This window comes from Acinonyx jubatus, chromosome C1, assembly GCF_027475565.1.
Source record: "Acinonyx jubatus isolate Ajub_Pintada_27869175 chromosome C1, VMU_Ajub_asm_v1.0, whole genome shotgun sequence".
NCBI lineage: Eukaryota > Metazoa > Chordata > Mammalia > Carnivora > Felidae > Acinonyx > Acinonyx jubatus.
The window spans coordinates 100,005,602-100,033,566 of NC_069381.1; the positions used below are offsets into that span (position 1 = coordinate 100,005,602).

General features: G+C 38.0%; 1 long non-coding RNA gene across 1 annotated transcript; it reads left to right on the top strand.

The window, feature by feature from the left end:
- Nucleotides 1-603: 603 nt before the first annotated feature.
- On the top strand, nt 604-27,965 carry LOC128312088 (uncharacterized). Its single transcript, XR_008290898.1, has 3 exons — nt 604-1,068; nt 27,664-27,722; nt 27,816-27,965. It is a non-coding gene; the product is annotated as an uncharacterized LOC128312088 (long non-coding RNA).

Consider the following 27,965-nt stretch of genomic DNA (forward strand, 5'->3'; position numbering starts at 1 on the left):
ATGAACAACGAACTACCTGCACACGAGAATACCTTCACAAAAGCCAAGGATTCCAGATAAAGGATGACACCATTGGGGTGAAACATCAAAATAAAGTGCCTTGAGGGGGGTAAGATACACACTCTACACCCATCAGCCCTCCCCCTCCACTCCAGTGCAGGAGCCCAACAGAAGAGATAAGCTTCCTGTGTAAGGAGAACAAGGTGACCTTCCGACTCACTGCAGGAGGCCCCAGCGCGACACCAACTACCCCCACCCTACGTGGCACCCTAACAGGCTGCTGCAAACCCAGGACTATCCACCCCTAGCACGTGCCAGCAGCCATGGCCCCAGGCAGTTCCTGAGGCCCCAGGCTCCCAGCCCACCGACTGCCAACAACTCCTGTAGAAACAGGCTACTAGCGGCTCCTGGGACCCAAACTCCCCAGCTCACCACAGTGCCCCCGTGGCTCTCGCAGCAGGGGTGGCTCTAAGGAGCACGAAGTTCCTAGCGTGCTCCTGCTAACGCAAGCTCCAGTGGCAGTCTAGCGCCCAGCCACTCCTGGCCCTGGCCGGCTCCCGTAGCCCCAGCTCCCATGAGCCCCCGCGAACCCTGAGCCTGATCGCAGGCAGGCACCCACCAACCCATGCTTCCCGCCTGGCGCACAGCTGGGCCCGCTACCCGGAACCCAGGCTTTTCACTCACCCCAGCTCCACAGAAGGTGCCAGGACCCGAGGCCCCAGCCCACTGAGTGGCAGGCCACCCCCTAGACCCAACCTCTGGGCTGGCACATTCCCCCTACGTGTCTGCTTTCGCTAGCCTCTGCTTTTCTTCTTCGCTCCACCTCCGGGTGGAGGTGAAACCAAAGCCGCACCTCCGCAGGGTGCTTTGGTAGCGGAAGAAGCTGGTGCTCAAGCCACTCTTCCTTTGTGTGTGCGATATACCCGAACAGTGGAATATTATTCAGCCTTGTAACAGGAGGAAATTATCCCGTTTTGTGACAATACGTTGAGGAACCTGGAGGACATTGTGCCAAGTGAATAAGCCAATTACGGAAGGACAAATACTGCATGATTCCGCTTACATCAGGTATCTAAATGATGAAACTCATAGAACCAGAAAATAGAATGGTGGTTGCCAGGGTGTGGGGTTGGTTAAATGAGGAATTGCTTTGTTGTTCATTAGGCTTAAAATCACAGTTCGAGAGCACTGCTCTACAACATATTGCCTGTACTTAATACTACATTGCCCACTTCCAAAGTTGGTAAGAGGGTCGATCTAATGTTAGGTGCTCCCAACAGAAACAAAACAAAACAAAAACCAGAAGGGCACAAGGAATGCTTGGAGATGATGAATATGACTATTACTTTGTGATGATGTTTTCTCAGGTGTATGCATGTTTTCAAATTCACCCGGTTGTATACATTGAATAAGTGCAGGGTTGTGGTTGTTTCAGTTTTGGTTGTTTGTTTGGTATATCAATTATAGCTCTGTGAAGATGTTTAAAATGAAGAAATAAAAATATTTAGAAATTTTATGGTAAAAAGTACTTTGGAAAAAATAAAACAGAGAAGAGGCATGGGAAGTTCTAGGTAGTGGGGAGAAGGACACTATTTTAAATAGGATAGTAAGGGACAATTTCATTGAGAAGTTCATACCGAGTAAAGTTTTCTAGCTCACTTTTCTGGCTTTTGTAACATCTTGGTTTCCCTCCTTTAACGTGGTTTCACTCAAGTTTTCCATATTGTTCTTTCTTAGTTACACCTTGCAAGATCTTGTTCTTCTGTTTACCTTTAAAAGTTAATATTCCTCAGATTTTGCCTTTAGCTCTTTTTTCATTCTGCATGCTTTTCCTGGATGATCTCCTAAATTTTTATGATTTCAAATATAGACATATATTTCCTAAACAAGACCGTGTCCAGGATCTCCTGACCCATTATCCACTGTGGCTTACAGACTCTTCAAACTAAAAATACATGAAAACAATTGCAACAATGTTCCTTCTAAGCCTTCTCCCTATTCTGTATTGCTTTTCTTATAATCACCAAAGGCCTGGAAGTCATTCTAAATTCTCCTCTGCTTCATTTCCAAAAATGAGACTGGAGGCAGGGTGAACAGCACAGGTAAGAGATGATAAGAACCTACCATGGACCAGCAGGAGTAGGGATGAAGAGGAAGGGACAGAGTTGAAAAAATATTATCGAGGTAGAATTAACAGGTTTGTGACAGAATGGCCTTGAGCAAGTTTGGGTTTGGGTAACTTGGTGGGTGGAGAAATGAGCATAGAAGAGGAAGAACCGATTGACACTAGAATATAAAATTGTTTTGAATGTATTATTCTTGAGATATCTGTCAGTGCAATAGCCAGGTTAAAAAGTCTTGTAGTTTGCGGGGTACCTGGGTGATTCAGTTTGGTTAAGCATCTGACTTTAACTCAGGTCATGATCTCGAGGCTCATGGGTTGGGCCCCATGTTGGGCTCTGTGTTGTCAGCTTGGAGCCCACTTCGAATCCTCTGTGTCTCTCTCTGCCCCTCCCCTGTGTGCTCTCTCTCTCTCTTTCTGAAAAATAAACATTTTTTTAAAACTATTTTTAAAAAAGTCCTGTACTTTGCTAGATGCCTGACTTTGGGTTAGCACATAAATAGACTCTTGAGATAAGAATTCAAATGCAAGTAGTATATTTTGGAAGTGGTCCTGGAAAACACCAATAGGTTAATGGGAAAGTGATGAAGGAAAAGTAAGGAAACCTATAAAATGTGCTTTGTTGAGCCAGTTATAACCACCAGAGTGAGGGGATTTAAAGTTTAGCACCACTGGTAAAACTTTAGAAGATGGTATAGAATATACCTTGGAGTTACCACAACCTACTGGTTAGACGCTGGGATTGTTAGCCACCAAATCTCCACCAGCACTGTTTGAGAGCCATTTCTGGAGCTGTTAACTCTCCCAGCTCTGCAGCACTGCTAGCTTACCCTAGGATGCACATTCTCTTGCAGACCTTCCCCCCACCAAAAAAAAAGGTGTGGAGAGTAGTAGGTGTTTCTTACTACTAAGTAGCCTTCACCATATAGAGGATAAATGCCAAGGTGATATGAGTGAGACAGTGATAGCATCTGCTATATAAAATATATGAACCTGGAGTACTGGGAGAGATTTAGCTAGAGAAATAGGTTTGGAAATCTTTAGTACAGAGTTGGTCAAATTTATATCTCCAAAACAAGAAATTTACTGAACAGGTCAAATAACATCTCCAAATGTCAACTGAGGAGAGAGAAAGAAGATATGAGCTACTTACATCAGTGATCTGGAGGTCAAGGCAATATCCCTTAGAGGATGGAAAACTGAGTTTAGGGGACAGTATCTAAAGTGGACAACAGTGGAGGGGGAGGGCACTTGGGTGACTTAGTTTAAACGTCTAACTTTGGCTCAGGTCATGATCTCACAGGTCGTGAGTTCAAGCCCCACATAAGGCTCAGTGCTGTCAGCTCAGAGCCTGGAGCTTGCTTCCGATTCTGTGTCTCCCTCTTTCTCTGCCCCTCCCCTGCTCATGCGCTCTCGCTCTCTCTCTCTCTCTCTCTCTCTCTCTCTCAAAAATAAACAAACATTAAAAAATTTAAAAAAATAAAGAGGATATTAGGTCTACTATAGAGATAGGCAACATTAAAAAAGGAAAGAGAAAAGGAATTGCTAACAACTCGAGGAAACGGGAAATTTCCATGGTGAGCTTGAGAATGTCCAGGGAGAGTTACTTACCCTCCTAATAGGGATTGCATGCTGCTTGGGGGAGAGCACTGGATTCACCCCTCGGTGGAGCCCTGAGACACTGCATACTGCATAAATATGCAGTAGAGCTGGCATCATCAGAAATTCCAGTAGGAGCCCTCACAGCAGAAGAATTCCATCAAAACCATGAAGTATGAGAGCAAGGCTAAACCAGTGATCTGATCCGAAAATATGAGAATTTATCCTCTAGTGACTGTAGTTCAGGGGAGAAATAATACTTCCTACGGATCACCCAGCAATTGGGGATGCTATAAGACATTGTAGCTTCTGTTTACTGGATATCTCGTGGTATGTGTTGATTTTTATTCTCTTTAGAATTGATTTCTTTCTATACCATTCAGTGTTCCCTAATAGGGTACACCCAATAGGGTGCATTTTTGGAGGGTTTTTTTTTTTACCATTTCTGTGTAGGAGTTTGAGCCAAAATATTAAGACCTGAAAATATATTTGAGTCAGCCCCAAATATAACCTGATCCCAGATTCTGTAGCCATCTTTGATGAAAATGTCTCATTAGCAAACATTTTGATCTGCTTAGAACTGGACGTGGAAAGCCAACGGAGAATGTATTTAACCTGGGTTTTCGACGTGGAGGTCTCCAAGAAATCCCTGATACCATTTCACATATCCAGGTAGTTCACCAGGTTCAGACATCATCCCAACTCCAGAACAAGCTCCTGGTAATTTCAAATACTATGAGCCCCAGTGTGCAAACAGGGTGTATCAAAAAGCCAGCCACTACTATGGTAGTGAGAGTTATACAGTTGGAAGGAAATTGATCTTTATCCCATTTAAATTTTAAACATCTTAAGCTTCAGTCTTTGCAACTTTTACTCCTTCCATCCAGTTCTTTAAAAGAAAATGTCTAAGATTAGTGTCAATTGGAAAGTATTTGTATATCCTGGCTGTTAAGATGGAAAGTGTGAATTTACAGAAACTCTAATATGTAGAGAGATGGTGGTAAGTTTAGTAGAGTGATGGAGGGGCAGTAGATGAGAGTGGGGTGCCTATGGGACAGAGCCAAGAAAATGAGACTCACAGACTGAGAGTCAATTATGCTCAAATTTCACAGTCTCTCCACCTATGTGCCAAAGGCAACGTGTTAGATGCTGGGTGAAGTCTCAGCCAGGAAAAGAGAGCCTAGTAACGTGTTGCTGTGTTTAGTAATGAGGCTGGTGAGCATTTGGCCTTCATTTAGTTTTGCTGGCACATGCAGATAACGCTATACCAAACCTAAACATAGTTCTAAAGTTAAATAATCTCCTGTTGAATTTTTAATAATCACTTTTTAGGGAGGATATAGATAGAAAAAAGCGACTGAAAATATAGACTTCTTTTTTCCATACCCCATCCCCACTGTCCAAAATATGGTCCATTAACCTGGGAGAAGTGGAGATGAGGAAATTAAGTCACCCTCTTGATCTTATCCTTAGACTGAAGTTTGGGGACAAAATCCATAAACAAGTACTTAGTGAACAGTACTTAAGTTTTCTTTTCTCTGTTGCCCTACCTTTTTCAGAAAAACTATTGGATCTTTTAAGAGTTGGGAAAAGAGAAGCAGTTAATTAGAGCTACTGGGAACTGCTTGAGGTCTAGGCCAACTGCCTCAAATTGACCTGTTTGTGACTGGAAAGTTAGTTTGGCTCCTCCATGGTTTTGGTGCTTTTATAGACTTTGTTTTGTTTTTCATTCAGATGATTTCATAAGCTCCATGAAGTTAGTGCTGCTGGAAAAGACACGTGGCTATTTACTGCTTCCATTTTTCTAGAAGTGAGCTATTCCTCCTCCCCACCCTACCCCAGCCACAGGCATTAGTCTGCATCTCCATTGTCATCCCGCACAGCTCAGGAGCCACCTGCTAGCCAATTCTGTGAGCTCACCTCTTGGTTCTCACACTGAGGTCTTGCAGTAAGCTGTGCCAAGTCTAGAATAATCAGAGCTGCTTTGGGGAGCTACTTCACTGGGGTCACTGCTTTTCTAAAAATCAAAGTCTGCCGTGAAATATAGTGCGCAGTTAAGAAATAATATCCTACGGTCCCCAAACACATACCAGTGCCATTACACAACACTTATTTATGAAGCCCCTTTTGAACAATTATGGGATGGAGCCAGGGCAGGAGCTCTTGGAGAGAGCAAGCTGAGAACAAATGTTGGCAGTTTTATTTTAAAGTCACAAAACTATCGAAAGCAGCAACCACTGTGTCAATCATTGAATATATCCCTCAAGCCAAATTGTTCTTTTTTCTCTGTTTTTATATTAAATAATGGTATGCTCATTCTCACTAGTATCTAGCTATAATATTAATAAGTCACAAGCTATCGAAAGCAGCAACCGCTGTGTCAATCATTGAATATATCCCTCAAGGCAAATTGTTCTTTTTTTCTCTGTTTTTATATTAAATAACGGTGTGCTCATTCTCACTACTATCTAGCTATAATATTATACAATAACAAGAATGATATTAATTCTCAGGAGTATTTTAGTATGTCTGAGCAGTGGGAACCTAAGAAGATAACGAGAACCTTTAAAGTTTACCAATGGATTATTCCTTTTATATAAAATTACCAAAAAAGAATTTTCTAAAGGCTACCTATAAAGCAGTGCATATATGGATAATAGCCTTCCAGAAACCCATATTATAATTATAATTAAACAGTGTATGACCTCAGGATCCAGACTATCATGTCTAAATTACAGCCTCATCAACTGTATTATATCTTGTATCATGAAAAATGAAGGTGCTAACATCCAGGAGTTGGTCAGCAGGGAGGTTAGGGTAAAGGTAGTATAAAGTAAGAGTTTGTTCTGTGTATTTCCAGCCCTGTCCAGAAAAGAGAAATCCTGGACAAAGGACCCATATCCATTATTCTTGGTAGGTCTTATATAAGTGCATAGGCTGATGGCACAAGATATTAAGATCTTCCAAAGAACTCACTTTTTAAAAATTCCATGCTTACCTGATTCCACTCCTTTTGCCAGAAAGCAGAGGGAGATATGAAGTAGGCAGGGGGAGCGGGGGAAGAGGATTTGCTGTGGAGAGAATTATTGGAAATGCTGAATGAAAGCAAGACAAAGAAACAAGTCCAATACTCAGGATCAAGCAGAGGAGCAAGGTTCATAAGCCAGAGAAGGGAATCTAAACTAGTCTGTAGGGACATCTGGGTGGCTCAGCCGGTTAAGCATCTGACTTCGACTCAGGTCATAATCCTGCGGTTTGTGAGTTCGAGCCCTGCATTGGGTTCTCTGCTGTCAGCACAGAGCCCTCTTCAGATCCTCTGTCTCCCTCTCTCTCTCTGCCCTTCCCCCAAGTGCTCTCTCTCAAAAATAAACATTTAAATAAATAAACTAGCCTTTAAAAAATAATAGAACAGCTATAAGTAGACACTAGGCCCAATTACAGAGCCAAAGATAGGGAGCCCTGGGCAATAATGACCTGTGGAAAAAGGGAGCCAATAAAAACAAAAAACAAAATAACCTGAGCAGGTGAGTAAGAAGAAGGACATGGAAAAAGATAACTTCTGAGGCATTTGATGCTGTCTGAACTGGTTTTGAAATATTCCCTCTAGCTGGATATGAGGAAAATATGCAGGATCTGATCAGGAAGGGCCAAGAGTGCCTAAATTAAGAAGTTTTCATTTTATTTTAAAAAATATGCGGCACTTCTGAAGGATTTTAATTTTTGAAGTGGCATTATCAGTTGAGTAGAATGTCAACAAGCAGAAATGAAATAAAAGCTATATATCTGAATAAATGGTACACTTAAAGTTATTATCATTTAGTAATAAACCAAATGCAAAGGAAAAAAGCAATAGAAGAAATACATACTTACTCTAGTTACTTAGCTAGATTTTTAACTTACTCAGGATGTAATGTAATGAGAACTGACCCAGGTCACCTCTGTTCCATCTTAAAGCAAAAAGTTTGTTGGCAAAAGTTATACCAGAATTTTATTATTCATCACTTGTCTACTTCTTGCTCTTCTCTTTCAGTCACAGCCATCACAGGTTAGCGAGGCCAAATCCTTTCACTGGTTGTCCTCATATTCCAATAGCATATTGTGGTTTAGGGCCTGTCCTTTATAATCAAGGAAGAAAAACAATGAGGAAAAGTGATTCATCTGAATTGTTTCTTAAAATGTATAATTTGGAAGAGACTCTGACTTTATGGTGGGATTTGATGCCTAAATCCTGTCACTCCTGTCTACCTCCAAGCTGCTAGCTGAGGAGACATCTGCAAGAACCAGATTGCATAGTAATTGCCAGCTCTTATTGACTGTTCCATGAAGCAGGCATTGGAAAGAAAGGGTGGAACTGGTTTCTAGATTTTGGGGGATTTTTCATGTGGTCCAATGAATGCCAGTATCTGAACAATCAGATCAGCTCTTCCTCTCCTGGAGGGAGGAGACAGTGGGGGGAGGTGGAGAAGAAGCAGAAGTCCTCACTCCTATACCTCCCCCTGCAGGCATGGGAAGTAGAGAACCCCTTCTCTGTAGAAATAGGAAGAGGAGGAAGACAGAGCCCTCCTTTCCCAATAGTGATCAGCATTAGCAAGTCACAGTTTTACCTTAGAGGAGAAATAATAACTGGCAAAACAATACCTGTCTAGGAGTATTGAGTTATGTCTAAGCAGGGAGTTGTAAAATATCTAAGGAGTCCTGCACTGTTAACAATTAACTTAAAAAAAAAAAAAAAACTAGCAGGAAAGATGGGATACACTTAACTAGATTTGTAAGTGGTGTGAAAAAATTTTAAGAGTCTCTTTTCCACTCACATGTTTTCACAAATCATCAGAAAATATACTTTATGCTGAAATATTTGTTTTGGAAAATGAGAAACATGGGAAAAATAATTTACAACCATTTTATCTTTTTACAAGGTAGACATACTACTTTAGATTTTACTGAGTAAAAAGTAGATGATCTTCTGTAAAAAAGGATAAAGGGCATATACATGTACACATAAGTGTCCAAATAAGTCATGCTTCAAACTACTTTTTACCTAAAAAATTTTAGATAATTTAGTAATCCTGATTATAATTACTTCAGTTTTTCAGTTGACTTTATAAAAATGGTTCTATTGGTAAATGACTTTCTCCTTAGGCAGATTATTCATGAGTTGCCACTGAACTGTATCCCACCTCCTTGTAACTAATAGCACATATTTATAAAGCTGACTAGAAAGGAAAACACAGTCTATGGTATTGGGACATTTTCCTCTGCATGAGAAAAATTGTCCTACTAACGGAATCAAACCAGACTGAATGAAGATTAGACCTAGACTCATTAACACCATATTTTAACGTAGTAGAGTAAATAGTTTAATACATATTTAAGAATTGTGCCTGTTTAAGAGGATTCATAACAGAACTTTGTCACTGTATTCGATATCTATGTGGTTATGGTACATGAAATAGCTCAAATGTTTTGGTCTCATCCTGTTTAGTTTACTCAAATTGATTTGGCCATAACTTAAACATGATTATATCTCTTGGTGATCTAATCCAGTCTCATTATTTTAAATATTTCCTGTATGCTGTCAACTCCCAAACATGCCTCTCCAACCTAGACCTCTCCCCCCGAACTCCAAACTCATACATGACAAGCACCTACTTAACATCTCTTCTTGAATGACTAATAGACACTCCAGACTCAATACATCTTCTCCCCAAACTTCTTCTATCTTTAGCCATACCCAAATCTGTGATAGAACATTATTTGCCTAGTGGCTGAGGCCAAAAAACAAGGGGTCATCTTCGCCTCTTCTTTTTCATTTACATCCTGCTTTCAACTAACCAAATCCTGTTGGTTCCACCTCCAAAATATATCCAGGATCTGACCACTTCTCATCGTTGTAATTGCCATCACCTAGTTGAAACCACCATATTCGCTTGCCTAAATTATTTCAGGAGCCTTTACTTGGTGTTCCTTCAGGCAACATTTCCCTCAAACTCTGCATTAGCTTCCCATTTAACTCAGAGTAAAAGCCAAATTTATCATTGAGTTTAATTGGGGGAAAGAAATTATTTGACTTTCTTCCACTAACTAAACTAAAACATTATCACCTTCATATTTGGTACCTGACAAAGTTTTTAATTCCCTTCAGCACTATGTGCATTTTTACAAAGTCATGGTCATAATAAAGGAAAGTTGGTGGGCAAGAAGAAAGCCTTTTCCCTCATTCTAAGAGAATTCATGAAGCATTCTGTGTATGTAAGTATCATTGTACTTTACAGGCAAAGAAGTATAATTTTTATTTGTATATCATTCTCACTGATGTGACAGCTCCTCCAGAGCAGAACCTATTTTCTTTGTCCTTTCTATCTCTAGTATCTGGCACCTAATCTAACAGTAATGACAGTCAGTAAAAGCTTAAGAAATAATAGAAAAATTAATAAATGGTTAATTAGAGGCAGAGTGACAGGGAGAAGAGATCATAACATTTGAAGTTTGAGTGAGTTTCTGTTCTACTAACAATATAAACTTGGCCATGATATATAAAAATGTATGTGTGTGTGTGTGTGTGTGTGTAGATATAAGTATAGATATAGATAGATATAAATATATAGATATATCATGCCAGCTCCTTGCTCAAGACGAAGTACTTTGATTTGGATTTGACATCAAAAATAAAGACAAGGGGCGCCTGGGTGGCTCAGTCGGTTAAGCGTCCGACTTCAGCTCAGGTCACGATCTCACGGTCCGTGAGTTCGAGCCCTGCGTCAGGCTCTGGGCTGATGGCTCAGAGCCTGGAGCCTGCTTCCGATTCTGTGTCTCCCTCTCTCTCTGCCCCTCCCCCGTTCATGCTCTCTGTCTCAAAAATAAATAAACGTTAAAAAAAAATTCAAAAATAAAGACAACAAAAACAAAAATAAACAAGTGGGACCACATCAAACTAAAACTAAAACATTTCTGCCGAGCAAAGGAAACCATCAGCAAAATGAAAAGGCAACCTACCAAATGGGAGAAAACATACGTATCTGATAATATATATCCAAAACGTATATCCAAAATATATAAGGAATCCATACAACTGAATAGCAAAAAGAATAAATAACCCAATTAAAAATTGGCAAAGTACCTGAAAAGACATTTTTCCTAAGAGGACAACAGATGGTCAACAAGCACATGGAAAGGTGCTCAATATCACTAATCATCAAGGGAATGCAAATCAAAACCACAGTGAGAGATCAATGCACACCTATTAGGATGTCTGTTATCAGAAAGACAAGAGATAAAAAATACTGGCAAGAATGTGGAGAAAAGGGAATGAACCCTTGTGCACTGTTGGTAGGAATGTAAATTGGTACAGCCGCTATGGAAAATAGCATGAAGGTTCCTCAAGAAATTAAAACTAGAACTAACATATGATCCAGCAATCCCAGTTTTGGGCATATAGCCAAAGGACACAAAATCATTTTCTTGAAGAGATATTTGGATTTCCATGTTCACTGCAGCATCATTCACATTAGCCACCGTGTGGAAATAACCTAAGGTATCCATCGATGGATGAATAGATACATATGTATATAATAGAATACTATTCGGCCTTCGGAAGAAGAAGGAAATCCTGTCATTGGTAACAACATAGATGAACCTGGAGAGCTTTGTGCTAAGCTAAATTAAGCCAGAGAGACAAAGACAAATACTGCATGGTATTATTTATATGTGGAATCTTAGAATAGTTAAACTCATAGAAACTAGGTAGAAGACTGGTTGCAAGGGCTGGGGGTCAGGAGAAATAAGGAGAGGACAATTAAAGGGCACAAACTTTCAGTTAAATTATCCACTGCTTTTCAAAAGTTCACATTTCACCAATTCGCTTTTAAAAGAGCCCTACATTACTATCTGTTCTCTGCTAACTGGAAGAAATTTGAAGGGGATTTTTGCTTTTACCAAAAAAAGGCAAAAAGTGAAATAGCATTCATTTGTTTTGGTCAAAAACATGGTTGAAAAAAATCCTTGTTGAAAGAAAAATAACCCAATATTCTGGTGGCTGATTGGAGAATGGGTAGAGTTAATCCTTGTATGTTTTCTTACCCTTTCATATGGATGTAAAAGAAAATATACAGTGGATGATTCGGAGGATTCTGGATATGTATACAATACAATCCAGTTGAGTTATCAGATACAGTAGAGAGAATTCTTGGGATGGGAAAATCAGAGATTACTGAATTTGGTTAAAATACTTTTTTGGACCAGAGTCTTATGGGAAATGAGTATAGATGAAATGAAAATTAGTTGATGGAGAACTTTAAAGACAACAGAGCAGTAGCGGTCCCTAAAGGGCTGTGTTACTGTCAAAGCTTCTAGTATGAAAAATGTAAGTAGCATGGTCACCAGCAGTTAAGAGTAAATACCCATTTGGGAATTGACAGAACATCCTTATGGCTCTGGTTTACATGAGACCTTTATGGTGTACCTAAACCTTTAAAGAAAAGCTGAATTGATGAATGGAGGATCAACATGGTTCTAGAAAACTGAACCTGGCAGCACCACACACAGTCTGTGGTCCTAAATCCTAGACCTAGATACTGCTATATGTGGACTATCAAATTGATTTACAGAATAAACAATTTTTAAGATATAACTCTCAAGAACTATTAATGTCCTGTAAGCTATTGAACTTGTTTTCTAAAGTTCTGATTAGCAAAGCTCTAGAGGAAAATAGTCTTCTAGAAACTTCTGACTGGAGATCTTACAGCCTTCACAATCAAGATGCAGTGAGAGTAGAGGTAGGGGAGGAAGCGCAGGATTATTTTTTAATCACAAGAATGATGAACTTGAAATTACAAGCAACAAATCAGCAGTTGAGTGATATGTATCAAAGACTTGTTAGAGCAAAACGTTGAGTAATTTCCCAGGAGGAGCATGAAGCTAAACTCAGAGCACAGAATTTTGCCAAGGGAGACTACAATTAGAACTGAAATCACAAATAGAAAAAATAGAAAGAAAAATGGACAAAAAGACCAACAGCACAAACTTGAGATGGTGCACAAATTACAAATTAAAAAAAAATAGTATTAAGAATTCAGAAATAGAAAAGATGGGAAAAAACATAGAGCTAAGAATAAATCACAAAACCAAGCAAAAAAATATTATTTTTGTGTAAATACATCAACACTTTTGAACTTATTTTACTACAGAATGGTTAAAACAGGAGTTAGCTAGTTCCTACACTGATATGAATATCATTTATATGATATAAATATATCATACTGGCTATTTGGCCACTATGGTTATTTGTAGGTAACTCTTATATATAAGTAAATATAGCATATGTCCGATGTGATCATGGATTCTGAGAACACAATTGGTTTCATAGTTCTTAAATAATTAGCTATAAATGAAGGCCAGTTAGAATAAGTAGGAAAGTATTGAGGTAAAGTATATATGTATGTGCATGAAGAGATGAAATGATACATGTGCAAAAATACTTAGTCATATAAAACACTTTACCATGATAAGAGTAATGACCTACAGTAAGGGACAGAGCTAGCCTAGGATGACTTCACCTAGAAGAAAACAGGGGAACAAATACTCTGACTTGAATCTCTTTCGAGTCTCAGATCTAGGGTTCCCCACTGGCTGATAGCAATGAAACCAGTGAGCAAGGGAGCACATGGATGTAAATTCTAGGCTCCTGGGGCACAGAGTTAAGTAGAAAAGGGTGGAGAGGGGATCCAGAGGTACAAGCAGAAGTAGCACACTGACTTTAATGGAAATGCTTCAAATGTTTATTTTTTAAGTAAAGTATTTGCTGAAGTTTGGAGTAGATTACTTTTATCAGGTTAGGAATGTTCCCTCCCATCCCCAATTATCATCACAAAGTTGAATTTTTAATCCTTTTTCCTACCTCTGTTGAGATAATTGTATGGTTTCCTCCTTTAATCTGTTATTGTATTGATCTAAATTGGTATGTTTTCTGATGTGAACCATCTTTGCATTTCATAGATTTAATACTACTTGGTATCAATGTATTTTCTGTCAAGACTTTTTATCTACTGAAACAAGTTATATAGATAAAAATTGTGAATTTCCTAAAGGTTTGGTGAAATGTGTTTATAAAATCCTCTGAATTTAATGCTTTATTTCAGGAAGGGGGGCTTAAATTAAAATTGATTCAGTTTTTCTTTAATGATTGCTCTGTAATTAAGGTTTTGTAGTTCTTCATGAATCAATTTTGTTAAATTATATTTTCTATAAATTGGTTTAATCCACATTTTACAAATTATGAACATGTAGTGCTTATAGCATTATATATTTTTAAAATTATTAACATTATCTACTTTATGTGTGATCATGTTATCCTACTCATTCTTTTTTTTCTTTTTCTTTTTTTTATTTTTTTTCTTTTCTTAACCATGAGAATCATCTATGAATTTTTTTTGGTAAACAATTCCACTGGAAAAGTTGTCAGAATAATAAAAGAAGTTCTCTATATCCTTCTCCCAGGGATCACACTCATGTTTTCCCAACTGTTTCAGTAGCTCCTTTTAGCAAACAAGTCAATCCAGGAACACATGTTGTTCCATTTGTCATGTTTTTATAGTATTGTTCAATCTGGAATATTCTTCATTTTTTTCTTGAAGGTCTATTATGACTTTTATAACCTTTGCATTTAATTTTTTTTTTATTTTTTCAGTTTTTAATTTAAATTCTAGTTAGTTAGCATATAGTGTAATATTAGTTTTAGGAGCAGTATTTAGTGATTCATCACTTACATAAAATACCCAGTGCTCATCACAAGTGCCCCTCTTAATACCCACCACCCATTTAGCCTATCTCCCCCCACCCCCTCCCCTCAGCAACCCTCAGTGTGTTCTCTGTATTTAAGAGTCTCTTTTATGGTGTGTCTCCCTCTTTTGTTTTCCTTCTCCTATGTTTATCTGTTTTGTTTCTTAAATTCCACATATGAGTGAAATCGTGGTATTTACCTTTCTCTGACTGACTTATTTTGCTTAGCATAATACACTCTAGCCCTACTCATTCTTTTTTTTTTTTTTTTTGATGGTTATTTATTTATTTTAAGAGAGTGTGAGCAGGAAATGAATAAAGAGAAAGAGAGAAAGAGAGAGAGTCCCAAACAGGCTCCGTGCTGTCAGCTCAGAGCCCAACTCGGCTCCATTTCATGAACTGTGAGATCGTGACCTGAGCCAAAATCAAGAGTTCAATGCTTAACAAACTGAGCCACCCAGGCGCCCCTAGCCCTACTCATTCTTAATATTATGTTTGTCTTTTGAGGCTTGTCTCTTCTGTTTGTTTCAAGTATCAGCTTTTATTTTTCTGAATCGCCTCTACTGTTTATTTGTTGGCTCTTACATTACTATTTTCTTTTATCCTTATCATTTTCTCCTTTCCACTGCTTTAAATTTGTAATTCTTTTGGTTACTTCATGAGTTAAGCAGTTTATTAGTTTTCAGTGTTTTTTGTTTTGTTTTGTTTTCTAATATGTCCTTTTAAGGCTATACATTCTGCCTGCAAATACTATTTTAAGTATGTCCCACAAGCTCTGGTAAGTAATGCTCTGTCATTTAGCTTCCAAATATTTTTAATTCACTATGACTTTTTATTCTTAATGTATTAAATATATAGAATTGTGGTTCTCTTAAGTTTTCCATGTGATTTTTTAACACACCAATTTCGGGGGTATCTTTTCTTTGGTTTCTAATTTTATTACATACTGGTCAAAGAACATGTGAAATTTCAAGACACGTCCTTTCTGGATTGGTGTGTTTTATAAATAATCAATGTAATTTTGAAAGAAATATGTAATTTCTATTCCTTGGGTAATGAGATTATATCCAGCTTGTAAATTGTGTTATGTAAAGTTGATCAATCAGAAAGGCGTATGATAATTTCCCGCTATTAATTGTATGATTTTGGTAATTTAATCAGTTCTTACCTATGTGTGTCAATGCTTTTTTAGATGCACATATGCTCATAATTTTAGTTGGGGGATATTTCATTTTATCATTATGTAATGTTGTAATGTCCCCGTTTATCCATATTAGTACGTTTTGTCTCAAGTTCCTTTTTTCTGATTTTAATAAACCAGTATTGAGCAGCTTTATAGTGGTGGAGAATTAATATGGAATGATTTTTATCTTTTCCATTTTCTGTCTTTTAGTAACATATTGGGCAGAACCCACAGCTTTTCAGTCACTTTCAGCCATTAAAAATTCAGTCCAGTCTAGTCTAAAACTCCAGTCTCCTATATAATTCAAGGCTATCTCATCCTTATCCCCTAGTTGCATACTACCTTTCTATTTCAGATCCCATAGCACAGCCTAGGAGTTCCTCCAATTAATGAATTTCTCATCCAAATTAGTGTTGAAATTTATTTTAAAGTAAAAATTGAAACAAATAAAAATTACTATATCTTTGCACAGAAATGAATAACAAAATGAGAAAGAAAATAAGAAAACATTAAAATTACTGTTCTTACTCTCAAACAACTTTACCTTAAAATATCTAGAGCTAGGAATCCTGGAAGGAGAAGAAAGAGAGGGGGAGAAAAAAGAAATATTTGAAGAAATAATGGCTAAGACCAAAAATGCTCAACAAAATATTAGCAAACTGGATTAAGCAATACATTAAAAGTAACATTCACTATGATCAAGGGAGATTTATTCTGGGGATGCAAAGATGGTGTAATATTTTCAAATCAATCATGATATGCTATATCAACAAAGTGAAGGATAAAAATTATATGATAATAGATGCAGAAAAACCATTTGACAGAATTCAACACCAATTCACAATAAAAACACTCTCAGTGAAGTGGCTTTATTTTTTTTCATGTTTATTTTTTGAGAGAGAGAGAGACCAGGGGAGAGGCGGAGAGATAGAATCCCAACAGGCTCCATGCTGTCAGCTCAGAGCCTGATACAAGGATCGATCCCATGAACCATGAGATCATGACCTGAACTGAAGTCAAGAGTCAGATGCTTAACCAACTGAGCCCCAACAAAGGGCACGCCAACAAAGTGGGTTTAGAGGGAACATGCCTCAATACAATAAAGGCCATATATGAAAAACCAACAGCTAACATCTTAATGGTGAAAAACTGAGAGCTTTTATTGTAAAACGAGAAATAAGACAAGGATGGCCATTCTTGACACTTTTATTCAACATAATACTGGAAATTCTAGCCAAAACAGTCAAGAAAAAGAAATTATAGGCATCTGTATTGGTAAAGAAGTTAAACTGTCACTGTTCACAGATGACGTATACTACGTGTAGAAAACCCTAGAGTCCACCAAAACACTACTAGAAGTAATAAATAATTTCAATAAAGTTACATCATACAAACTGAATACCCAGAAGTTGGTGGCTTTTCTGTACACCAAAAATAAAGTAGCAGAAAGAGAAATTAAGAAAACAACTCCATGTACAATTTCACCAAAAAGAATAAAATACTTAGGAATAAAATTAACCAAAGAGGTGAAAGACCTGTACTCTGAAAACTGTAGAACATTGATGAAAGAAATTGAAGATGATGCAAACAAATGTAAATATAGTCCATGCTTCTGAATTGGAAGAACTAATATTGTTCAAATGTCCATATTACCCAAAACAATCTACAGATTCAATGCAATCTCTATCAAAATACCAGTAGCATTTTTCACAAAACTAGAACAAATAATACCAAAATTTGCATGGAACCACAAAAGATGCTGAATAGCCAATGAAATCTTGAGAAGGAAAAACAAAGCTGTGTGTATCACAATTCCAGATCTCAAGATATACTACAAACGTGTAGTAAGCAAAACGGTATGGTACTGGCACAGAAATAGACACATAGATCAGTGGAGCAAAATACAGAGTCCAGAAATAAATGCATGATTCTATGGTCAATTAATCTCTGACAAAAGAGACAAGAATATACAATGGGGAAAAGACAGTCTCTTCAATAAATAGTGCTGGGAAAACTGGACAGCTACATGTAAAAGAGTGAAACTGTACCACTTTCTCACACCATACAGAAAAATTAACTCAAAATGGATTAAAGTCTCAAATTTGAGACCTGAAAGCATAGAAATCCTAGAAGAGAACACAGGCAGCAATCTCTCTGACATCAACCACAGCCACATTTTTCTAGATACACCTCCTAATGCAAGGGAAACAAAAGCAAAAATAAACTATTGGGACTACATCAAAATAAATTTTTGCACAATGAAGGAAACCATCAATGAAACAAAAAGGCAGCCTACTAAATGGGAGAAGATATTTGCAAATGATATATCTGTTAAGGGGTTAATAACTAAAATGTAGAAAGAACTTACACAACTCAACACCAAACAATCAATCTGATTTTCTAATGGGCAGAGGACTTGAATAAATATTTTTCCGGAGAAGACATACAGGTGGCCAGCAGAACATTACAGGATGTTCAATGTCAGTAATCATCAGGGAAATAGAAAATCAAAATGAGATATATCATCACCTTACTCCTTTCAGAATAGCTACAATCAAAAAAGGACAAGAAGTAACAAGTACTGGCAAAGATATGGAACAAAAAGGAGCATCTGTACACTGCTGGTGAGAATGTAAGTTGGTACAGCCACTATGAAAAATAATATAGAGCTTTCTCATAAAATTAAAAACATAAATACCATATGATCCAATAATACCACTACTGGGTATTTACCCAGAGAAAACAAAAATACTAATTTGAAAAAATATGTGCACCCCCACGTTTATTATAACATTATTTTTTTTTAATTTTAATGTTTTATTTTTAAGACCAAGCATGAGGGGCAGAGAGAGAGAGAGAGGGAGACACAGAATCCGAAGCAGGCTCCAGGCTCTGAACTGTCAGCACAGAGCCTGACGCGGGGCTCGAACTCACAAACTGTGAGATCATGACCTGAGCTGAAGTCGGACACTCAACCGACGAGCCACCCAGGAGCCCCTATTATAACATTATTTATAATAGCCATGATATGGGAGCAACCATCAATAGATGAATGGATAAAGAAGTGATAGACACGCACACACACATACACACACAGTGGAAAAATATTCAGCCATAAAAAAAGGATGAGAGCATACCATTTGAGACAACATGAATGGATCTAGACAATATTAAGCTAAGTGAAATAAGTCCTGTAAGAAAGACAAATACCATTATGATTTCCCTCCTACCTGGAATCTAAAAAACAATGAATAATCAAAAAGGAGAATCAAATGTGTAAATACACAGAACAAAGCAATGGTTGCGGGGTTGGGGGTAGTGAGTGAAAGGGAGCAGGAGATACAGGCTTCCAATTATGGAATGAATAAGTCACAGAAATAAAAGGCACAGAATAAGGAATACAGTCAATAATACAGCATTGGTGACAGATGGAAGCTGTACTTGTGGGGAGCATAGCATAATGTATAAACTCATTGAATAGCTATGTTGTACACCCACAACTAATATAATATGGTGTATCAAATACACTCAAATAAATTTTATTTAAAAAGAAAAAAAAAAAAAGAATGGCTGTGGTGCCTGGGTGGTTCAGTTGGTTACGTGTCCGACTTCGGCTCAGGTCATGATCTCATGGTTTGTGAGTTCAAGCCCTGAGTCAGGCTCCGTGCTGACAGCTCAGAGCCTGGAACCTGCTTCGGATCCATGTCTCTCTTCTGCCCCTCACACTCTCTCTCTCTCAAAAATAAATAAACATTAAAAAACTTTTAATAAAAAATTTAAAAATGGCCAAATTTTTAAAATTTTGTAATACACACCAAATCACAGATGCAGAAGATTTAGAGGACACCAAAGCAGGATAAATACCAAAAAAAAAAAAAAATCTATAACTAGGCATGTCATATTCAAATGACAGAAAATCAAAGACAAACATCTTAAAAAAAGCAAGAGAAAGAAAGCTACTTATAAAGGAATAAGAATTATATTGGACACAGCTTTAGGAAATAATGCAAACAAGAAAAGAGCAGGGTGAAATATGTAAAGTGTTGAAAAGAAAAAAAACTGCCCAGAAGTTTTTTAGGTTTCCAGCAAAATTCTTCAACAGTGAGGGAGAAATACTTTCTCAGACAAACAAAAACTGAGGGACTCTCTTGCCAACAGAGCTGCATTGGCAAGAAATGTTCAAAGAAATTCTTTAGATAGAATGAATTATATAACATTCTGGAAAAGACAAAACTATGGGGACAATAAATGATCAGTTTTGTGGGTGTTTTTGTTTGGTTTGGGTTTTTTGCCAGTTTCAGGTGAAAGGAGTATGTGGAACACAGAAGACTTTTAGAGCAGGGCAACTATTCTATATGTTCTTATCATGAGGGATACATGACTCTATTTTTGCCAAAATGCATAGAACTACACAACATAGAATACACCCTCATGTGAACTATAGACTTTAGACAAAAATAAAGTATCAATATTGTTTCATTAGTTGTAGCACACTATTTGTAGCACACTAATGCAAGATGTTAATAATAGAGGGAAACTGTGCAGGGACAAAAACAGGATATACAGGAATTCTCTGTACTTCACAATTTTTTTGTAAACTGAAAGCTCCCCTTAAAAAAATGAAATCTAGGGGCACCTGGGTGGCTCAGTTGGTTAAGTGTCTGATCAGCTCAGGTCATGATCTCAACAGTTTGTGCTGCATGTCAGGCCCATGTCAGGCTCTGTGCTGACAGCTCAGAGCCTGGATCCTGCTTCGGATTCTGTGTCCCCTCTCTCTCTACCCCTCCCCTGCTCATGCTCTGTCTCTCTCGGTCTCTCAAAAATAAATAAATGTTTTAAAAAGTTTTTAATGAAATCTAGTAATTTAAAATTTTTTACAGTTTTGGGGCGCCTGAGTGGTTCCATCAGTTAAGCATCCGACTTCAGCTCAGGTCATGATCTCACGGTCTGAGTTCGAGCCCCACATCAGGCTCTGCACTGACAGTTCAGAGCCTGGAGCTTGCTTTGGATTCTGTGTCTCCTTCTCTTTCTGTCCCTCCCCCACTCATGCTCTGTCTCTCTCCCTCTCTCAAAAATAAATAAACATTAAAAAAATTTTTTTTAATTTTTACAGCTTTAAAAATAGCTATGTATATACTGCTTGTGTGTGTGTGTGTGTGTGTGTGTGTGTGTGTGTGTGTGTGGAGAGAGAGAGAGAGAGAAAGAGAGGGAAAGAGAGAGAAAGGGAGGGAGTGGGGAGAATATTAAACAGATTCTTGGGACATGGCAGGGATGAGAGTAAAGTATTAATTATCTGAATAATGTTTTTAATGTCCCACTTCAGCTTCTGTCAGAAGCCAAGAAATTGTTACAAAGAATAGTTTTTAAGACCTTAGTTATTTTTCTTACTACATCTTAGCTTCATCACCTGGGTGAAGTCAGCATGCGTTGGGAACTTTTCTGTGGGTCACTGGGTTCCCACACAGATGATGCAATGGAAAAACAACACATAAGCAAGGGAAATGATTTGACTTTGTTATTGCAAAGAGAATTTTTGGTTGGCCATATAATATGCTGGAAATCAGACCTTGCACCCCGGGATCTCACAGCTGTCCTTCTGCCATCTAATTTTTCTCTGTCAGAATGTTAGAGCCACTGTAGAATACCTTGAAGACTTTTGTTGTTGTTTTTCACAACATTCGTGTACGAATCCCTGAATTAGGAGTCCCATGCTGTGCTGATGTGATTCAGAAAAGCAAACGCAGAACAAATGATTGAACCAAAGGTCTCAGACTCTGCAAAACCATTAAGTGGTTTTACTGGTTTTTTTCCTCACCTTTCTTCATCCTTCCACTCCCTCGTGGTATTTATATTGTGGCCTTTGTCTTCAGAGCAATAGGGAGATGATAAAATATTTTAATCGGAGTGGGCGATAGAGATCATACTTATACGTCAATAAATCATTCTGGTAAAAAAAGATCAGGAGGCAAAAACCGGACATTCCCTATTAGGAGGCAGTTCTAGTCTCCTAGAGGAGAGAAAGCTCTTCCTTTACAAGGATATCTGCATTTTAACAGTTAATCCCTTCACTTAAAAGAAGGGAGTAAAACTTCAGATGTTCTTAAATTATGAAGGAAGACATTTTGAGTAGTCCCAAAGCCCCTGAAATTATTCTAATTATCTTTCAGTACTAATGTACTTTTTGAAATTAAAGAAAAAAATAATGCAGTCAAGCTGAATATTTCTTGCACACCTACCCAATGGCATTTGGACTGCAAGGCAACATCTCATACTCTGATTACTGAAAAAATTTAGACCCACTGGAGTCATTTGAAGGTTTGATTTCAGTCTCAATAAAGTGACATGATTTTGCTATTCTCAACTGATCTTTATTGGCAAATAGATGATTAAGCCTGCTGGTATTACACAAAATGCATGGGTTAGTCGGTGAGGGCAATAAGGCTTGGTTACTCATGTACTAAAGTATATATTTAAACAGCAGCTGAGCCCCTAGAACCATTCTTGGCATTGTGGGGGATATAAAAATTCGTAAGACACATTACGTACCCTTGAAGGAACATATAGAAGAGGTAAGACATGTACACAAATAAACCAAAGAAGAATATACATGTTATTTAAAATTACCTAGGAATATTCAGAAAAGGAAGAAATCTAAGAAACTTTTAAGAGGTTGTATTTGAATAATGTCTTAGCGGCATAGGTAGATGGAAGCAGAGGACATTCCAGTTGGGGGCTTGGCATGAACAAAGGCAATATTCACATAACGGTGAGATGTCCAATTAGGGTGGAGCGTAGAGAACCAAAAAAAAGTTTAAGTTCTGAGACTGAAATGGAATGTGGAGCCAGATTGCAAACAGCCATGAGTAGCAGGCTGAGGATCCCAAGCTCATACTTTCTTAGTCATAGAGAGACTAATTAAGGTTTTACAATGGGAAATAGAGAGCAGTGGTATATGGAATTGTAGGAATTTTTCTATCTAAGACAGTGTTTCTCAAAAATGCCCAGGGTTGTACCTCACCTCTGGAGATCCTGAATTAATTGGTCTGGTCATCTGCGTTTTAAATTTTTTTTTAATGTTCTTATTTTTGAAAGAGAAAGAGAGAGAGACAGAGTGCAAGTAGGGAGGGGCAGAGAGAGAGAGGGAGACACAGAATCTGAAGCAGGCTTCAAGCTCAGAGCTGTCAGCACAGAGCCCTACGCGGGGCTCGAACTCACGAACCACGAGATCATGACCTGAACCCAAAGTCGGATGCCCAACCGACTGAGCCACCCAGGCGCCCCTGGTCATCTGTTTTTTAGAAGCTCCCAGGGTATTATGTTCAGTCAGTGCTGAAAAACAAAAAACAAAAAAATGCTACTTTAGGATGTATCTGCTCCACTCACAATAACCTCTCCTCCTACTATATAATTTGCAAGGCCTAGGGCAAAAGGAAAATGCAGAGGTGGTCCTTCGTTCAAAAATTATTAAGAATTTCAAGATGGCAACATTAAACCAAGGGTGGGGCCCTTCCGAGCCTAAGACCCTGCATGGCTGCAAGAGTCACACAACCATGAAGCTGGCCCCGCCTCCCTCCTTGTTTTTCTGTGAACTGGCATTACCCAAACCTAGGTGAGGGCTATCCACAGCCATGTTGAAGTTTCTTCACTCCATTCCCCCAGCCATAGCTGATGAGTGCAGCCCAAGCTGTGTAATGTAATCTACTCAACAGCACAATGCAGTAACTGAGACTGAGGGAGTGTACGTAAATTGCCCAAGATCATACATTTAGACCATAGCAGATCTGAGGTACAAATCTAGACAGCTGGACTCAGAAACAGAGCTTTGCCGCCCAATGTGCTTCATGTCAGATAATGGTGTGATCTTAAATAAGGTATATGACAAAGCTAAGACTCAGTTCCTTCCAGCCAATATAATAAATAACAATGTATTCGTAAATTTTTTTTACATATGCCACCTATAAAATACTTTCTTGAATGATTACTTAAATAACAGTTTGGTTGGTATTTAACAACCCCTTTTCTTTTTTAAAAAAAAAATTTAATGTTTATTTTTTTATTACTTTTTCATGTTTATTTTTGAGAGAGAAAGAGAGACCCAGTGTGAGCGGGGGAGGGGCAGAGAGAGAGAGGGAGACACAGAATCCGAAGGAGGCTCCAGGCCCCAAGCTGTCAGCACAGAGCCCAACACAGGGCTCAAATTCACTAACTGCAAGATAGTGACCTGAGCTGAAGTCAGACACTCAACTAACTGAGCCACCCAGGCACCCCAACAACCCTTTTTCAAGATTTTTTTTTTAAGAAAAAAAAAAAAAACTGGCTTCAGGATAGTACACACAATACTTTGTCTCAAACTGCAGTCCTTTCCTTCCATTTCCACTGCCTTCTTTTTAATCTAGGACTTTATTACTCATTCTGAGACTATTCCAATAGCCTACATCTAAGCTTTCACTGTTCCGCATTGCCCCAAATCACTTTCCTTAAAGCACTGCAATAAATACCACCCACCCTGCTTAAAATCCCACATACTGGTTGCCACTAGCAGGACCCATTGATTCACCCCATCAATAACTTAAATGAAACTCTAGTTTTCCCATCAGTTCAATTCCTAACTGAGGCAGGAAACGTACCAGTGCCTCCCACCCCCACTTCTCAATCTAGCGAGCCTAAATATTTAGTCATTCCCTATTGCCCAAAGGACTGTCACAACAGCAGCATCTTCACAGAACCTGTGTTCCCAGTGATGACTCCCGGGCATGTGTGTCACAAGAGTATTTTGCCTCATCCTGTGCCCTCCCCTACCACACATTCCTACCCCCTTTGCTCAGGGAGTATAATATGGCCCTGCCTTGGTTGTTTTTAATTCCATCTGTTTTTCTAACTCAACAAGCCCCGTTAGACTTGGAATCCTTTCCTCTGTTAAATGCAAACAAAATACTATACTTGAGGGGATACTGAAACAAAAATGATATGATCCCTGCCTTCAAGAAGGCATGAGGATTGACTAATAAGTTAGATTATAAATCAATAACTATAAGGCACAATAAAATGAACACCATAGTAAATGGGTAAACAAACTTCTTGGGAATTCAAACAGGGAAAGCTCTAAATTTTGGCTTCAAGGACTGGAAAAAACTAAACAAAGGAGTGGTATTTGATCTGGCTCTTGGAGAATAAGCAAGAGTTTGACGGACAGAGAAGAGAATTCCAGAGTAAGCAAAGGCATAGACAAAGTCACCGAGTATAATGTGTTTAGAAAATAACAGTCTAATGTGACTGAATTTCAGGGTCACATTAAATTAACTGACATTACAAAGCATACTGGTTTCATGTTACAAAGCTGAATAACTATCAGTGCAAATAATACTGCGATTACAAATTAAAGGTCAGGGGTGCCTGAATGACTCAGTCAGTTAAGTGTCCAACTTTGTCTCGTGGTCTGTGAGTTCAAGCCCCGCGTCGGGTTCTGTGCCGACAGCTCAGAGCCTGGAGCCTGCTTCAGATTCTGTGTCTGCCTCTCTCTGCCCCTCCCCACTCATGCTCTGTCTCTCTCTCAAAAATAAATAAACATAAAAAAATAAAAAATAGATTTTAAAAAAGGTCAAAATTAATACTAATCTGATTTATCAAACAAAAGGACTTCAGCATCATGATCCATGCCAATTTACATGTGAAATACATTTGTGTTTAAAATCTTATGTTTTAATCTAGATCACTAGAGTGAATTTAGTATACTAATTAGACACCTTTTGGAATTATACATTTCTAGTGAAATGGCATTAATGTTGTAATTCTCTATTTGAATTCTCTGTTAGAATTCTCTATTCTCCCACTTGACTGGGAATCCCTTAAAGGCAGGGACGTTGTGTAAGTCATGTATTCCTTCCTATTACCCGACACATGGTAAGTATGCCTTAAGTATTTATGAAGGGAAAGAATGAATTGCAACTTATGTGCCTTACCACCAGAAATTTTGAATTCCCACAATCAGTAATTTCAAAGATTAAATAATAAAATACCACCACAGCACTAACCCTTACTTAGTCAGGATTCAAATATTGGTATCTTTCAATTATAGTAACTCTCAAAAGAAATTGATTTCCAGGACAGCTCCCTATACCTTCTTATCAGTAGCTACAGAGTGTAAAGCTAAAAATAATGAGCATAGCACCAAAAGAATAGTAACAATACTTAATGATTATTTCGTGTTTTCAGTATACAAATTGCTTGGTGTGTACCAATTTATTTGAGCTACAACCCTGAGAGGTATGAGTTATTGAAATCACCATTTGCCAATGAAGAAAGTTAACGTCAGATGAGGTCATAAATTGCTCAAGATCACATGTGTGTGAACTGTAGAGCTAAGTTTTGAACATTAAATTATCTTACCATACTTACTAGAGTAGAAAACGCACTGATATTTCAGAAACACTTACCATATCAACTTACAAATTAACCAGAAAAATCTCACTAACCATATTCCTCAATCAATAAGATAGTACACTTCTTTCTACCCTGTATGTGAACTTCCTTTCTGTTTGAGGAAGTTTATACCATAGAAGTTTTGGGGGCAGTCAGAACTACCTCCTACTTATAGAGGCTGAAAAGCCAAATACTTGATTTCCCAGCCTCTGATTTGGCATGGATGTAAGCACTTGACCTGTATTTAGTGACCAGATGTCTCCACCCCAGACTCTGGATCTGGGTGCTGGTGCCACAGAGAAGAAGGATAAAGGAGACCCCATAAGCAGTTCTTGAATATGGCTTTGACTGCCTGGCCTCCCTCATTTCCTGCTTAATTGCCCAGTCTTATTCTCTAGCTTTACAGGGATTCTAATAGGTTTTCAATAAATTGCTTTTCTACTTAAATCAGCTGGAATACATTTATTTGCTCACAATTATGAATCCTAAATAACAGATGCAGTGATGTGCCTCATTAATAGCCAGGTGGTACAGGCCCAGTTTGTCTGTCAGTAAGTGTTGGGCTTTTTTCGCACCAAATTGGGATATAACCAAGTCAGAAAAAGACATATTGTGGAACGAAAAGGTTTAGGAACCAATGCAGTAAACTAATTTATTCATTTATTGCTGTCATGTTCACAATATTTTGCGTATACCTTTACATTCCACAGTGAAAACTTGCCAGTGTTCTATGTTCTGACCTGAAAGTTGTGATGCTTCTTCTCACAGTGTTGTCACTTGCTAATCTTCAGTGCTGGCCCAGTGTGCAGGAAATATACAACAAAGCCTAGTAGTTCCCAAGAAGGGGTGCCCATCAGAATCTCCTATGGAACTTTTTTTTTAAACATAGACTTCCAGGTCTGTTAAATTAGAATTTCCAGAGATGGTACCAACACAGGGAAACCTACTCCTCTGAGGACTCTATAGCATACTTGTGATTAAGAACCTCTTGGCTTGTTCACTATTTCTATTTGAATATTTCATGTGTTTCACTTAAAGGAATCCCACTGTGGTGGTCTCTTAATACAAATAATCTAAAGAGAAATTATTGAGTTTAATTTTACCTATCAACACCACAATTTTCTTCCTGGTTTCTTTAGGAAACTCTCTCAAATATTAATGCATTGACTCACATAGCCTTCCTAATATCAATAGAGTCCTTATGACTCTATACCAAGGTTTTTCGTCTATAAAATATTTTAATAATAGGTATTCTACAGAGCTTTTGAGTAATCGTGGCAATTAGAAGAATTAAAGAAGAGTTATTTTTTTAAGCCAAAGTGATTAAAGTCCTATTATATTATCATCACTGAAGACTGAAAATGAAAACAGGAGGATGACGTCATCAGCACTGTGTGAGGTCAGGAAATTAATCATGACTTTCACAGCTCAAACATTGTCAAGTAAACAGATTGTCCAAGACTTCAACACCTTCTATGCTCTAAATTTAAAACTCTGGTAGGTTCTCAGTGTTTTCTCAGACATGCCTTTGAAGAATCTTCACATTCCTTTTTATTTTTTATCCCAGGATTCTGACGAATTTGAAGTGACTTCACTCATCCAAGACAAGGCAACTTGATCTGTCCTGTGAGTAAACTTCATAAAGTCAAGTCTGGTAGATTCCACTGCATTTCATATTATGATGAGAACTGTCTCTCCTTATTTTAAAATTTTTTTCAGGTTTCATACTGTCTTAAGCCTGTATCGTATGTCCCAGGGGAAAACAGTTTCCTTACAAAAGTTGGAGCTGATGACCTGGTACTTGTTTTTATGGCTTCCTCCTGAGTGTGAACTTCCCTAATCCCATGTGCCAAGTGCAGTAAAAAATAA